General features: G+C 59.3%; 1 protein-coding gene across 1 annotated transcript in view; it reads left to right on the top strand.

The window, feature by feature from the left end:
• STK32C (serine/threonine kinase 32C) overlaps positions 1 to 15,267 on the top strand; it is a 45,457-nt gene that overhangs the window by 19,695 nt on the left and 10,495 nt on the right. The gene's annotated exons all lie outside the window — the stretch shown is intronic.

Raw genomic sequence — 15,267 nt, 5'->3', positions numbered from 1 at the left:
CTAGAATTCCCGACTGAGGGCATTGGAGCCTAGAGTTTTGGTGGAAGGTTTTAATACACATTCAGTTTCTTTAATAGCTGTGGGGGCTTCAAGGTGTCCGACATCCTCATGTTAGTTTTGTTTATTTGTACCTTTCACGGAAGGGAATTGTCCATTTCATCGAAGTTGTTGAGTTGGCTGGCGTAAAGTCTTTTCCTGTTACCGTGGGTAGGGATGCCTCCCTTCTATTCCTGAGACCAGTGCTTTGCGTTTTCTCTGTTTCTCGTCTGCAAGGACGAAGGGAGGAGTGACCGGCTCCGTGGGCTCGTGTGTGTCTTCCTTTCGTTCTGTCTGGCCGTGCCTCTCACACCTCGCCTGTTCCTGGCTGCGTGTGCTTTAGCAGTGAGGTTTCTTCCACAGCGTCACCTTTTATCCTGATGAAATGTTCCTCCTTATCGCGGGCAATACTCCTTGCCTCGAAGTCCACTGGGTATTAATTAGGCCACTTACCTTTCCTTCGGTTGGTGTTTGCGGGATACATTTGTTTTCACCCCATCTGTATCTTTAAGTGGGAAGTAGTTATTTCAAAAAAAAGCATATAGTTGAGTCTTGCTTTTTAAAGTCCAGTCTGAAAATGTCTGCTTTCTTCTTTTTTTATCCTCACCGGAAGTCTTTTTTTTTTTTTTCTTCAGATAGAACAGGAGGGAGAGAGGGGGGAAGAGAGAGAGAGAAACATCTATGTGAGAGAGACACATCGACTGGTTGCCACTGACATGACCCCAACCGGGGCCAGGGACAAACCGCAACCGAAGTCCGTGCCCTTAGTAGGAACTGAACCCGGGACTCTCTGGTCCAGGGGCCGACATTCTAACCACTGAGCAAACTGGCCAGGGCTGAAAATGTCTGCTTTTTCAATTGGGTGGTTAATCCCTTTACTCGAATATAAGTACTGATGTGTTTGAGTCTGCAATCTTGCTGTTCTTTCTATTTCCCATTTATTCATCATTTGTCATCAATCTCCTTATGTTGGAATTCAAGGTCCTGAGGGGCGATGTCTTGCTCACCGTTCACCCAGCGCCCCGGGCCTGTGCTGTCCCCTGGGCTCACCCCCGTCTCTGGGACAGGCATCTGTGCTGCAGCCCCCTGCTGCTTACCTGCGTGGAAAAGGCCATGGGGTCAGCGAGGCGTCTGCTTGGGGTGGCCCTGTGGCCCCGGGGCTGCCCCTTCCCATGTTCTCCACGGTGAGCTGCTACCTCCGGCCCCGCACACCCTCCGGGTGGCAGGTGTGTGGGCTGGTGTTCTCGAGCCTGTTTGGTGGAAGTGCTGCCGCTGTGACCTCGTGTCCATGAGATTCCCCCCTTCAGCTGGCCAGTGGGAGCTGAGCTGTGCACACCCCCAGGGCCTCAGCAGCAAGTCCCGGAATTTGGAGAATCTGCGACAGGGACACCACGTTCTGCAGCCACAAAGTCGGGGGTGCTGTTTGGTCGAGTCCTTCTGTCTCGGTTCCCCTGTCACCTCTGAGCTCCCTTCTCCTTCGAGATCCCTGGACTTCAGCTGTGGCAGCGGAGGGGGAAGTGGGGCAGGGCCTGCTGGACACAAGGAACAGTCTGGAGTGGGCTCCTCAGCGGAGTGTGGGCAGAGTGGGAGCCGGCTGGGGCCCTGGGAGGGGAGGGGGGCAGCGACGGCACAGCCAGATGCTGCCTTGGCCTCCCCAGCTCACCTCTTCGCTGTGGCTGAGTCCAGCACTGCCCCGTGTGCCCTCCTCGCCCCTCCTGTGGCCTCTGGCTCGTCAGCAGTCCCTAGACCCTCCCTCCTGCGCCCCCAGCTCCTGGGAACAACGCTCTCCTCTCCTTCCTGCCCCCCTGCCCTGGTTTCGAAAACTGCCCCCCTCGCCTGCCTCCTCTGCATTCATGGAGCACAGGTGGCCCCTTTAGGACGCCTGCCGTCCCCTCCAGCAGAGCCTGTGTCACAGGCGAATGCACTTGGTCACTTGGGAGTGTTGCTGAGGCACCGGCTCAGTCACAGCGTTGGTTTCAGAGCCTGAGTGTCACAGTGACATTTTCTGTTTTCTGGTAGCACCCGCCATCCAGTCTGCTCTGCCCCTTGGATGTTCCCCTCTGGCTTCCCTTTGTCGTCCCCGAGGGTCACTCAGCACGGGGAGGGAAGGCCTTTCCAGGGCTGCCTCCACAGGTCACAGTCTCTGGGAGCAGGGGCACTTGGCTGGGAGGACCAGATGTAGCCCCTCTCCCAGGGGCCTGGTCCTGCCCCGCCCCACCCTGTGGTGCCCACCTGCCCTGCCCGGGCCTCACCCTCTCTCCCCTGGGCTCTGCAGCTGGCATGGTGGGATATCTGTGTTGGCAGGGACCCTTTGTGGGGGAGCAGAGGGTGTGGGGTCCCTTGGCCCAGGGAACTCAGTGCAGGGCTGGCCGCTTCAGACCTCAGCCTCAGGAGGAGGCACAGGGGCTGAAGACAGCCCGTCTCCTGCCCTGGACTGGACCAGTGAGCTGTCACTACCCATCTGTGCCTTGTCCCAGGAGCATCGCTCCTTCCCTTCCCTCTGGTGACAAATAGGACACAGTGGAATCACTCTGCTGGCTCAGTGCCCAGAGAGAGTGGCCACAACGTTTAACTGATGGCCCCTGCTCTTTGTGGCCTCTTCCTAGCAGTCACCGACTTTGCTTCCTTCCGTGGGGGCTTGACCGGCCACGCCTGCGGCCGTCAGCTCAGTGAGCAGCACGGGCTGGCGGACAGGTGCAGGCCGGGTAGCTGCCCCCCGCCCCGGGAGGAAACCGCCAGGAAGCTGCTCAGAGGGAGGACGGCGGGCCCTGTTTGCAGGCTGCCAGTCCTGGCGCCTGGGGAAGGTGACATGGGCGCCTTTTCTGTCCCAGCTGGCGCTGTGGCTCTGCCTGGGGACATGTGGCCGGGGGGTGGGGTGGTGGTGAGAATCTGCTTTTTTCTGGAGCACAGTGGTGGGTGGTTCTGCGAAGCCGGGGGGAGCAGCAGTCCTCGGGGCGCTGGGTATTTTCAGTGCAGCCTCAGCTCCCGCGGAGCCTGGAGGGCGCAGTGCGGCACGGCTGGCCTCCCGCCGCCGCGCGTGGCGGCCCTGCGGGTGTGGGCGGCTGAGCTCCGTGGGGAAGGACAGCGTGGGCCAGAACATGGATCTCCCCTGCACCGTGGGGTGGAGGATGGAGGGGAGCCTTCTCCTGGAGGCACGGATTCCTCTTGGGCTGGGAGGGGGCGCCGTCCTGCAGCCCCCACTCAGGCCGCCCTGCCTTCTGGGGCTGGAATACTCGCCCGCGAGGAGCCCTGACATCTGCTTCTCCCTCGGGGCCGGGGTGTCTCTGCTCCCGGAGCTAGTTCTGCAGGGATCCGGGTTGGGCAGAAGCTTCTGCTTTGGGGGCAGGTGAAAGACAGACACTTCTCACCAGCTGGCAGTGGAAACTCCCGTGTGAGCTGTCACCTCCCGGGTGAGCTGTCACCTCCCGGGAGCCATTTTCTGAGTAAGATTTCAGGTTCCTAGACAGTGTTTCCAGACTCTTCCAGACTGAGGTCCAGGACCTCACCCTCGGGGGCTACAGGAGGATGTTTCGTTCTTTTTTAAAAACCCACTCATGTTAAGCTTGAGAAACATGGGTCCAGGCCCATCAAGACAGATGGCGAACAGGACTTCTTTCACCCAGAGGGGTGGTCCGCAACATAAATTAGGAACAGCGGGGCTATTTTTAAATCTCATTTATCAGACTTTAAAAAAATCGTATTTAAATAGAGGGGAATGGGGAGAAAACAGAAGAGAGCCCATCACCTCATGTCCAGGTGGTCCCTGTTGGCATAGAAAAGTGACCCATGTGCAGGGTTCCAGCAAAAACGGTCCAGAGCAGCAGCCAGTGGGACATGAGGGCCCGTCACACATGTGTCCGTGTGGACACATGTGCTTCCACGCAGTCTCCCGTCTGCACGACAGGGACCTCCATGCACAGGGCATTCCTACTCTCATGGAACTTTCCAGTGCCTCTTTGGGGCGTTTCCTGTTGGCACGTACATCTGCCTGGTATTTCATGTCTACATAATATTCCATTTTACGGCTGCAACGGGGTGATGTGACCAGACCCTCGTCCTGCACCTCTGGGCTGTCTTGGGACTTGGAGATTTTTAATTATAAGTCGTGAGCATCGCTGAGCGTTGATCTTGGTGAATCCGTGTGTGTGTCGATGGGGGAGCTTCCCAGCAGCAGCCGCACCCTGAAGGGCAGGTGCCCTGACCACCGCCCGCCTGTGGGGCCGCCCGCAGGAGGGCTCGGCCCGCACCTGTCCAGCGCCTCCAGCACTGGCTGGCACCCAGCCTTTTACTTTGCAGTCAAACCGGTGTCTCTTTGTCATGTTGACTGACATTTGCACATTGGAAGGGAGGTGAGCACAGTGTCACCTCTGATTGACTGTCTTGTGTGACCCACCTGTTTGGGACTCTGCCTCTTTTGTTGGGTTGGCTTTCTCACTAATTTGTATAGATTTCTTGTAATTAAAGGAAATGTACCCTCACTTGTCATATTTATTACAAATACTTTTTCCCAGCTTGTAGTATTTTGATTTTTTTAGAATGATTTTTTTTCTTTTTAATTTTTTTCTTTATTGATTTTAGAGAGAGAGGAAGGGAGAGGGAGAGAGAGATAGAAACATCGATGAGGGAGAACATCGATTAGCTGTCTCCTGCATGCCCCCTACTGGGGATTGGGCCCACAACCTGGGCATGTGCCCTGACCAGGAATCGAACCAGCAATCTCTTGGTGCATGGGTCGATGCTCAACCACTGAGTCACACGGGCCGGGCAGTATTTTGACTTTTTAAAAAAGTCATTTATTTTTTTCTCTATGTGCAAGTCTTGTGCTTTTTAAGTGATAAAATCTACCCATTGAATAGACTCCTTCCTTTGTGGCTTCTGAGGTTTGTTTTCTATTTGGAAAGACCTCTCTCATTACAAATTACAAATATATTCATCATCATCCTTTATTTGTTTTCCTAGAACTCTTTTGGATTCATTGTATGTGTGAGAGACCAAGGGTTCGCAGGGCAGCAGGCCACTGAGCTCTCCATGACCCCTTTGGTCATCTGGTGGAGGCAGTGGGCTGGAGGCCAGGCTGGTTCTGTGGGCTCTGAGATGCCCTTAGAAGAAACCTGCTTGGGTCGCAGGAGAGGCCGGCCCCAACATTCCTGAAGGTCCAGAGGTCTGTGCATGGTCCCAGCAAGCGCCCAGCCTGGCCTCCGCCCTGCACAAGGAATGGCATGGTGCTGGACTCAAGTTCTGTGACTGTTGCTGTGCTCCGGCCTCTGGACGCAGGGTTGGCCCTGGCTCCCTACCCAGCAACTTCCGGGAGAGCCGGGTCGGCCTGGCCACCCTGTTCCGTCATCACGTGGTTTTGTATCCTGGCCAAGATGCTCATCCTGGAAACCACAAACCTAAGCTCTCATGGGAATGCGGACTTACAGGCTGCTCAGTCCTTCTGACTCCTATTTTTAGAAACATAAAAGAGAACAGAGTCTTATGCTCTGCCTCCAAGTAATGCCTTTCCTTAATTCTATTCATTTTGGCCTCAAAGAGATCCACCCCTTTTCCAGGAGGATAGTTCAGCCTGTCGAACTGCTGGGGGGATTGGGCATCTCCGCTGTTACCCTGGAGACCTGGGATGTTTGCTCTGCACTGTGGGGACCGGGGCCCTGTCTGGGTTGCCCAGGAAACCAACCCAGTAGCAGGAACACTGTGTGCTTTGTGTGTGTGGCGTTCTCAGAAAGCACGCAGGACCCCATCTAACTGCCTTGAAATCAGCTCAGGGTGACGGGCCCTTCCTGCCCTGGGCAGCTCCAGGAGGCTGAGTGTGTAGGCTCGTGGGCAGCAACACAGGCCAACCCTCAAAGGCTCAGCTTTTTGGCACTTCATGACTCTCCTTAAAAATCTCCTTTTTTAAATCCTTCCCTGAACATTTTCCCTGCCGTTTTCTATCAGTACATCTGTCTCCTCGTTTTCTGTGAACTGGAAAAATCAGTGACCAGAACATTGTTCATCAGAAAAACTGTCCAGACTGGCGGCGGCGGGAGCGGAGCTGCAGGGTGGTGTCCAGGCCCCTCCCCCGCCCGTGGGCCTGTCTTCCCTGCTTCCCACCCAGAGTGGGAGGCCACAGCCCCAGGGGACGGGGGGGGGGGGGGCTAGTGTTCCAGACGCTGGGATGTCCCTGTGAACGCTCTTTCCCCGCGGAAGTTAGAACAGCGGTCCGTCCTCGCCAGGCGCCAGGGGAGGAGGGGAGGCTGTGGTTGGAGGCTGGCGTGTCTCCCGTGGAAGGGTTTGTTGGAGGGACTGTGGTGGCGACGGGACTGGATTAATGGGCTGAGTCCAAGAGGAGAAGCCGCAGGGAGTGGGGTGACCCAGAGCCCAGCCCTCCAGTTGAAATCTCTGGGGACAGGAGGGGCACACAGCTGTGCTGGCCTCTGGCCGCTCAATCACGTGGCAATGCCGTGAAATCTCACGGTTGGAGGAAATGGGAGTTGGAAATAGAGGAAGGACTTTGAGACGCTGCCGTGACCTGGGAGGGAAACCTTGGCCGTCGTAGGCTGTCATGGTGCTCAGATCCTGATCGGGGATCCGGTTCTTACCATTTGTCCATGGAGCCGGAGCCAGGACAGGCCAGCGGACCCACTGTGTCCCTGGCCCCTTTCACACTTGCTGAGTTCATCTCCTTGTCCCTGTGAGGTCAGCATCCTCCCCCCCCAAGGACTGTGTGAGTGGAGGTAGCCACCCCGTGGAGGCCGGCATGGCCCAGCAGGTCTGTGGATGGCAGGACCTGCCCTGCTGGCTGTCAGGCAGTTTGTTCGATGACAGTAGTTATTAGTGGGGGGAATGTGGGACCTGTGATGTGTTCATGGGCCCTGTTGTGTTAGGGACTGGGCCCTTGGGGTTTGGGGGCCATGGGCTGATTTCTTAGGGTCCCTGTCATGGCGGTCACCTCTGATTTCCTTCCTCTGAGGTACAGCTGCCCCCTCTCTGCAGCTCATGTCCTCTCGAGACTGAGCTCCGGCCAGCGCTCCTGGGGAGGGAGTGGCAACCGAGTGCGGGTCCCTGCCTGCGGCCTGAGAAGGGAAAGCAGGTCCCAGGGTGTCTCGGGGCCCTCCCTGCGCCAGTCTGCTTTGTCTCAGGTTTGATCGGCAGACAAGACAGTCCCCGAGGGATGAGGACAGGCAGGCCCTGTGCAGGGAGGGGCAGGGGACAGGCCAGCTCTGTCGCCAGGAGCCATCGGTTCCCAAGCCTTGGGCAAAGGTCAGCTGGGGGTGCGGCCTGGTCAGGGCTCGGTCAACATGCGCTTCCTGCAAAGCCACCAACCTTGCAATTTGTTAATCTGTAAATACCGACGTTCCATAGAACACATGTGTAATTCTCTTTTCAAAGAAAGGGGCTGAAACAAAACCGTGGCTGTGAGGTCGCCGTGAGGTGGAATTTGAAGTGCTGAGTGTTCCCGAACTGGGCTGCCTGGGCTGTTTACCCAGATGCAGGCTGTGACCAGGGCGGCCGCCCGGGGTGACACTGACCGCATCGACGGTCAGCTGCTCCTCAGACCGGCAGAGCCCCGCCCCGTGGACGTGGACGGCCCCTCTGCCCGGGCCCTGGGACCACGGGATCATCCCCTCCCATGCCCAGCTGGCACCATCGGAGAAGCCGGGGTGAACAGGCTCCTTGCAGCAGGGCAGACTGTTCTGGGGGCAGCTCTGGGGTTGTGGGGCCTCGCCCACCATGCCCCTCACCTCTGCTCTCCTCTGACCACCGGGAGAGGTCTGGTCCTGTCCTGCCCGATGATCCCTAAGGTTTGGAGACTGATGCCACTCTCTTCATGGACCCTTGAGTCCAGCCTAGATGTGCTCCTTGTCTTGCAAACATTCAGACTCATTCCATGGTCTCAGCGTTTCAGAGTCTCAGCAGTTAAGTAATGAGGGCCAGCGCCCCGTCGGGAGTCTGCTGGGAGGGGGGCCCCGTTGGCCCGGAGCTGGGTCAGCACAGAGGCAGCCGGGTTTGCCCTTCGCTCTTCCTTCGCTCCCTCCTCGCTCCCTCACGAGCTTGCGCTGGGTGCAGGGGGAGGGGGAGGGCTGCGGGGTGCTTTGCTGCATGCTCGGTCACCCCAACATGGATGTGCCAGGGACTCACTCAGAGCCAGACCCTCAGAGCACCTTTGGGACAAGCAGCTTCTCTCCCCATGGGAGGCTGTGCTGGGCGAGGCCATCGCTGATCACAGTGTGTCCCATTGATTTGTTTGAAAGCCTTGGAAGGCTGAGCAGCCAGCAGCTGATGTTGGTGAGGCTTCCGTGGATACACAGGGTGGCGATGGTGAGTGCCCGGGCACGAGGGTCCCGGCAGCCCCGCCAGGTAGGGGGTGCTCCCAGGCAGAGGGGCACAGTGACAGCCTGGGGTCTGGCAGCTCTCGGTTGGTGAGCTGACACACGGGAGAGATACTGTGCGCTCTCGTCAGCTCATGAGCGGCCGTCAAGCCTTTGGGGATAAGTCAGTGGTCAGCCAGCCAGAGGCCCGGCAGCCAGCACATGCAGGGAGGAGGTGGCTCTTAGCAGGGCAGCGGGGTGATAAATGGCTGTGAGGCCCCATGCTCGCCTCCACACATCTTTCCCAAACACCCTCCCTGCCCCTCAGCAGCTTGCAGGACTGCCGGAGTCACACACACACACACAAGATCTGGCTCAGCGTCCAAAGGCCACATCTCTGTCCACTGCTCAGAAATCACCGGGATCCCAGTGAAGCATAAAGGCTCCAGGTGGGATGCGTCTGCCAGACCTGCAGCCGGGCAGTCAGTGACCCCCTCAAACAGACCTCCGTACCCCACCACTGTGCATGCACATGCGCACTCATACAAGTACACATGCACACGCATACACACGTGCATACATGCACACAGACAGAGATCTGCACCCACACACACACAGAGACACACACACACACACACACACACACAGAGCTGCATCCATAGGCACATGAACACACACATGTACACATGCAGGCAGAGAGCTGCACCCACATGCACATTTAGACACACATGCATACCCACACACAGACAGAGATCTGCACCCACACCCACACAGACACACACACACACACACACACACAGAGCTGCATCCATAGGCACATGAACACACACATGTACACATGCAGGCAGAGAGCTGCACCCACGTGCACATTTAGACACACATGCACACATGCATACCCACACACAGGCAGAGAGCTGCACCCACATGCACATTTAGACACACATGCACACATGCATACCCACACACAGGCAGAGAGCTGCACCCACACACACACAGACACGCACATGCACACACACACACACACAGCTGCATCCATAGGCACATGAACACACACATGTACACATGCAGGCAGAGAGCTGCACCCACGTGCACATTTAGACACACATGCACACATGCATACCCACACACAGGCAGAGAGCTGCACCCACATGCACACACAGACACAGGCACACATAACTGATCTGACGTGTATCATTGGGCTCCAAAATAAAAGTGAATTCTGTGCTGTGTAAACGTCTCGCATTTGTTCAGGTTTAAGGGACTCAAAAAGGAGACAAGTACCTGCACTCAGGACCTGCTTCTAAAGGGGGGAGGGGCGTGGTCCTTTGTGCAGTGGATTTGCTCTGCACAGTCTGAGCCCAGGGCACATTCTTATTGACCAGAGAAGCCTGGGGGAGGAGGGGCCAGGGAAGCCTGGGGCTGGGCTGGAAGGCCCTGAACATGTGGTGTTGTGTGGGCACAGCCGCTGGAGCAGGGTGAGCAGAGAGCAGCGGTTCTGTATTGGCCCAGGCTGGTCCCAGGCTGAGCGCCGGCTGTACCGGGAGGCTCAGGTCGCTGTTGCCGGAGCAGTCTCAGAATTAACCTGCTCCCCGCATGTGCTCTGTGCCGCTGGCCTCACTGTGGTCCCTCCGGGCAGCAGGAGTGGGGAGGTCTGGGCACTGCTACCTGTGCCCCACCCTGCCATGCCGCCCACTCGCCGCCCCAGCTCCCGGTGCTCCACTAGCCTGTACCCACAGCTCTCCCCACCCCTTGCCCCGCCCAGGCCCCAGGCTGGCTGGAAAGCCTGCTGGTTCTGACTCCAGAGCTCCCCCCCTCCACCCTGCTCAGAGGGTGTGATGCTCATGGAATGCGGTCCCTGGAGCCCTTCCCGTGGGCTGAGCCCACTCCACACCCCTGAGCCCAGAAGCATGTCTGACCCATGTGTGGGCGCCTGGAAGGGTGTGCCCGTGAGCCTGAATTTAGGTTGTTGCAGCCGCCCCAGGGAGCTGCTCATTCTCCGGAGCCCACCCCCTCTCACCTTTCCTGGATTCCGGGTGAACCTGGCGCCGGCGGATCCGTGGCTGGGCCCCGCACATGGACCCAGCACCCGGGAGGCGGGGGCTCCAGGCAGTGCTTAGGAGGGAGGGGCTCAGAAGGTAGAGCGCAGCTGGGTCCGGCCAGGGACAGCCTGCAGCATGGCCTGGAGCGTGGGAGGCCTGCACAGGGGCCAGGCGAGCGGGGCCCAGCAGTGGGGTCTGTGGAGGGAGAGCTGCCGCGGACTCGGGGCTGCCATCTGTCCACTGCGTGAAGGTACAGACTCCCAGCCACCAGCGCCTGCCCAGCACCCAGTGCTGCTCTTCCCTGGCCAGCTAAACCCACCTTGGGGTTCAGGGCTCAGCGGCTCCCCAGGCCTGTTTCTCCTTCTCCGTCTCCCTGGCCCCCAACCCAAGTCAGGGCTGCTCCCTCCACCCAGCTGCCGGTCCTTCGTGCTCTGCTCCTGCGTGTGCCCGGGGCTGGCTCCGTCGCTGGGGCGGGGGCGAAGCGGCACTAAGAGGTCCCTTCCTCCTGGAAGTGCTGGTGGGAGGCCTTGGACAGCAGCCCCTCTGCCTTCCTGTACCAGGTGACACCCCGCAGGACCAGGAGGAGCTGGGCCTCAGCCGGCCGGAGATACTGTATCGATCTGGCTGTTGCCTTAATCACTAAATAGGCACGTTCCGGAGCCGCCTGGGGCTGTCATTGCGAAACACCAGAACACAATTCCAGACTGTCTTAGACCAGACAGGATCCGGGATAAGCAGTGCTAGTCTGGGGAGTTGCCACCAAACGTGCTCTATGGGCCAAAGCCGTACTGGAAGCAGACATGGGGATGGTCTCCCGGAGCCCCACGGAGCCCAGCCTGAGGACAGGCGGCACCCGCGCCGGCTGGCTCCGGGTGCATTCCTGGGCACCAGAAGCCAGGATTGTTCTGGAACCAAAGCCCCAGAGGCCCCAGCTCTGTCTCTTGCCTGGTACACATCCTGCTGGGTCTACTTCTCAGAAATGACGGGGCGCATGCCTCGCTCTGGCCCTCGGGGCCGGCCGTGCTGGGAAGGGGCCTCGGTGGGGCGGGCTCAGGGCTGCCTGGGGGCCCCGCGGATGGGACACAGAGGCGCCAGCAGGCACGGCCTGGGGTGGTGAGCCCTCTGAGGCCTGCGGAGGGTCCCTGGAGAAGGGCCTGAAGGCTGAGCAGGCCAGGGCGGGCATGGGTGCAGAAGTGTCCCAGGTGGTGGGAACAGCAGGCTCCTGCAGGGCAGGGGGGCCGGCCAGGCCATGCCACCAGCCGAAGACAGAGCCCCTGCCCAGACTCCTTCCAGCTCACATGTCTACCAGGACCTCCAAGAAGCTGTCCTTTACCTCGTGAGGCTGAGCCCTGGTGCCAGGGCCATGGGAGGACTCGAGCACAGATGTCTGTCCACAGGGGCTGCCCCCCGCCCTGACTGGGTGGTGGGTGCCTGGCTAGGTCCTCCCAGACCAGCGGGCAGCACACGTCATGCTCGGCCATCGCCAGGTTCTTTTTGGGGCTGAGGAGTCTAAGGTCAGTGGCCAGAAGGAATACCCTCTTCCCCATTTCAACATTCGACCTTCCTGCACGGGGGTCTGAAGCATCCTCAGGGGCCAAGGAAACCACGGGTCAAGGTCCCTGTGAGGGGGTTGAAGTTCAGGGGAACTCCATCCTCTCTTCTGCCTCAAGGGCCCCAAAGCCCTTTGCCAAAACTGCCGGACTCACAGCTCAGCTTTCTCACCTGTAAAGTGGACACGTTCACCCCTTGTCATGTTGCCCTGAGAAGTAAAAATGATAAGGACATGAGGACCTCACAGAGGTCTTGGCTCCTGGAAGACCTTTGGCCTCGGAGGACACGTGGTGAGCAGGTCAGGGCCCCAGTGTGTCTCTGAGGTGACGATCTGGTGACCTCCCCTTCTGCGTGAAGGTGTCCTGTTTGCACAGGTGGCCTGGCCCGTGCATCCTGTGCTGGCTCCGAGGAGCCCGGGCGGGTCCGTGAACAAGCCCTGCAGAGCGCAGGTCAGAGCCCGGCGGGTGACGTTCTTCCAGAGTCGTCTGGGTCAGAGGATGTATGTCAAAATTCAGCCAATGTGTGACCTCTGATTTATTATTACAGCTTTCTCCTGGGAATGAAGGGTTCTCTGAGAACACGCTGGGGCTGGGTCTCTCCTAGGTGACCAGGGGAGGCAGGCTGGGAGGGGAGGGTGGGGCAGGTTCCGGTCCAACCATGCCCCAGGCTTGCCCTGTGGCACAGGCAGCTCACCTTCCACAGGGCTCCTGCAGACTCTCCGGGGCACCCACTTTCCAGGCCCTGGAGAGGGGGTCAGGAGCAGGGTGCCCCCCAGATCTGCGGGGGAGGCCCTCATTGTGTCGCTGGTAACAGTAGGGGTGACTCAGGACTCCGCAGCAGGTCTATTTTGACTCTCCCAGGCCCCTCTTCTCTCTTTCTGTCCTCATCCGGGGCCACTTCTGGTCTGTTTCGAGAAAAGCCTGGCTAATGACAGGACCACACTCTCGGGCTGAACCTCCCTGGGACTCCGAGCTCTCTCGAGCGCTGGACACTGCCCTTCAGTGGGGTGCAGGGCTCGAGGTGGGCACAAAGGAAGGGAAAACCATTGTTCTATGTTTTGGGGAAAAGTGCTCAAACATCTCCGACATTTTCCCTGGGTTTTGTGGTAACTGCAACAGCAGCGTTGAGTTCCTGCACCACCCTTTAGTCCAGGGGACAGCTCTCCTCGTCCTCCAACCCACCTCTACCCGAGCCTGAAGCCATCATTTTGAGATTGCAGGACCCGTGACGCAGCCCATGGGGAGTCGAGTGTGACAGGGCCAGAGCTCCCGAGTCACAATAGGACCGCACGCGGCACGGACAACGGGAAACCAGGAGCTGTCGGCATTAGGCTCCCTTGACCGAGGCTGCGGGAACCTTGACCTCAGTCTGGAAATAGTTTTTCCTGGGGGCTGGCTCTTGAGATTGCGTGACCAACTCCAGAACACCATTAGAGGTCCCCTCGGGGGCTCCATCTGGGCTTTGGGCTGAGCACTGAGACAGGTCGTGAGGCGGTGACTGCGGGACTGTGGGGCTCAGCTCGGTGACCCAGAACCAAGCGGCAGCCCTCGGAAGGACGTGACCTGGGCTCTGCGAGGCCGGCCAGTGAGGACAGCGTGTGTGTGTCCGCCCTGGGGAGACGGAATTAAAAGTCGTCGGCAGTCGGCAGCATCAAGATGACCTAGTTTCAGAGCAATGCTGTGCTTCCAACTCTGCAAAAGAAGAGCCTTCCTTGAACACTAAATATTCGCAAACTGCTGCTTTCCCATATTTATCTGCCCCGGGAGGAGACTGTGCAGGCGGCCACGGGACCGTGCAGCAGGAGGGTCCGTGGAGGCTGAGCTCGGCTGTTCCATTTCCCAGCCGGCGAGACACAGACAGGCTTCCTGCCGCTCTTGGCTCCTGGCAGAGATGCAGGAATGTCGGGGGGACTGTTGGGTTGAATTACTGTTTCCTTCCACCTACCCTGTAATTTCGGGGGTGTCTGATGCAGGGGAGCGCGCACCTCCGGCGTTACTCAGCAGCGGAAGGCACGCTTAAGAACGCGGCAGCCGGGTCGTGTCAGCCGTCGCTCAGGAACCCCGTCTCACACCCTCACTTCTTTGCCCAAATGTCAACTTCACAGGCGACTCCCCGAGACCTTGTAGAGTAGCAACGCTTCTCCCTGCTTTGTTGTCCTCCTAGAAGCGGGTGCTGGAGCCGTGTGCAGGCCCAGGTCTGCGCCCACACTCCAGTGTCCGCCCCAGGAATCTCTCCCCGGCTCAGGTCTGCGCCCACACTCCAGTGTCCGCCCCAGGAATCTCTCCCAGGGTCTGTGACCTTCAGCCTTGGCTCGCTCACTGGGGCCTAGCTTTCTGCCTGAACAGTGTCCAGAGCCCTCAGTCCAACAGCCATGATCAACCCTAAACGGCCCAGGAGAAGCAGCGCCTTCATGACAGGTTTGGGTGCCCGAGGACCTCAGGGTTCAGGAGGCTCCTGGTGCCACGTGAGGGCAGTGGGGCCCAGGCGGGCTGTAGGCCTGCCCGGAGACGTGGAGGGTTAGAGGGCAAGAGGACAGAGGCCCCCAGGACACTGGGGATGAGAGCAAAGGGTTTGCTTGTGGGGCTTGGGGCTCGACCCCACGTGGAGCTGGACCCTGGGTTTTGCATCCACGGGGGCTGCTCAGAACCTGAGAGTGTGACGGGGCACAGACGTGGGGGGAGGAGACCTGGGGGTAGAGACGAGGGCACAGCCAGACTCCCTGCCGGGGTTGAGAGGCACAGAGGGGACAGATGTGTGTGCAGGCTGGGGAGCCCCGTCTCCTAGGTGAGGAGAAGGCATCAGGTTCTGAACAGAGCTGGGAGCCCTGCAAGCTGTCCCTGTCCCCTCCGCGGGACGTCTGCTCTCAGCCGTCTTGTGACCATGAGAAAAGCAGTCATTTCCAAGGACCCCTTTCTCTGGGATTGGGGGGGGGGGCGCTGTCCGACTCCGTCCAGAAAGTCAGCAGAAGTAAGAGCTGCGGTTCCTCGCAGGCCTTGTGGGCCACCTCGGAGAGGCAGTGTCCCAGGGACCAGTCCTGGCCTGGGCCAGCTCCCCTCGAGTGCACCCATGACCCCTCAGGGCTACCGACCCCTCCCAGGAGACTCAGCAGGGGGGTTGTGTGTCCTGTCTCCAAGGCTCTGGGCCTCCTGGAAGGTCTTTGTTGGTTGGGCACAGCCTTCATGGGGGCCGCTGGGCCCTGGGGAAGCTGAGGGACTCGCCCATGCAGTTCTGTCTGTAGGTGGGGCTGCCCTGCTGGCCCCACAGGGCCCAGGAAGAGGGGGCTGCACGGTCCCCAGGACCCACTTGTTTGCCTTAGCCCAGCCCCCCACACCCTGCTTTGCACAGGAACC

The sequence above is a fragment of the Molossus molossus genome, unplaced genomic scaffold (genome assembly GCF_014108415.1).
Source record: "Molossus molossus isolate mMolMol1 unplaced genomic scaffold, mMolMol1.p scaffold_m16_p_17, whole genome shotgun sequence".
Taxonomy (NCBI): Eukaryota; Metazoa; Chordata; class Mammalia; order Chiroptera; family Molossidae; genus Molossus; species Molossus molossus.
Note: the sequence above shows the minus strand (reverse complement) of the source record. Positions and strands in the feature narration are given on the sequence as shown.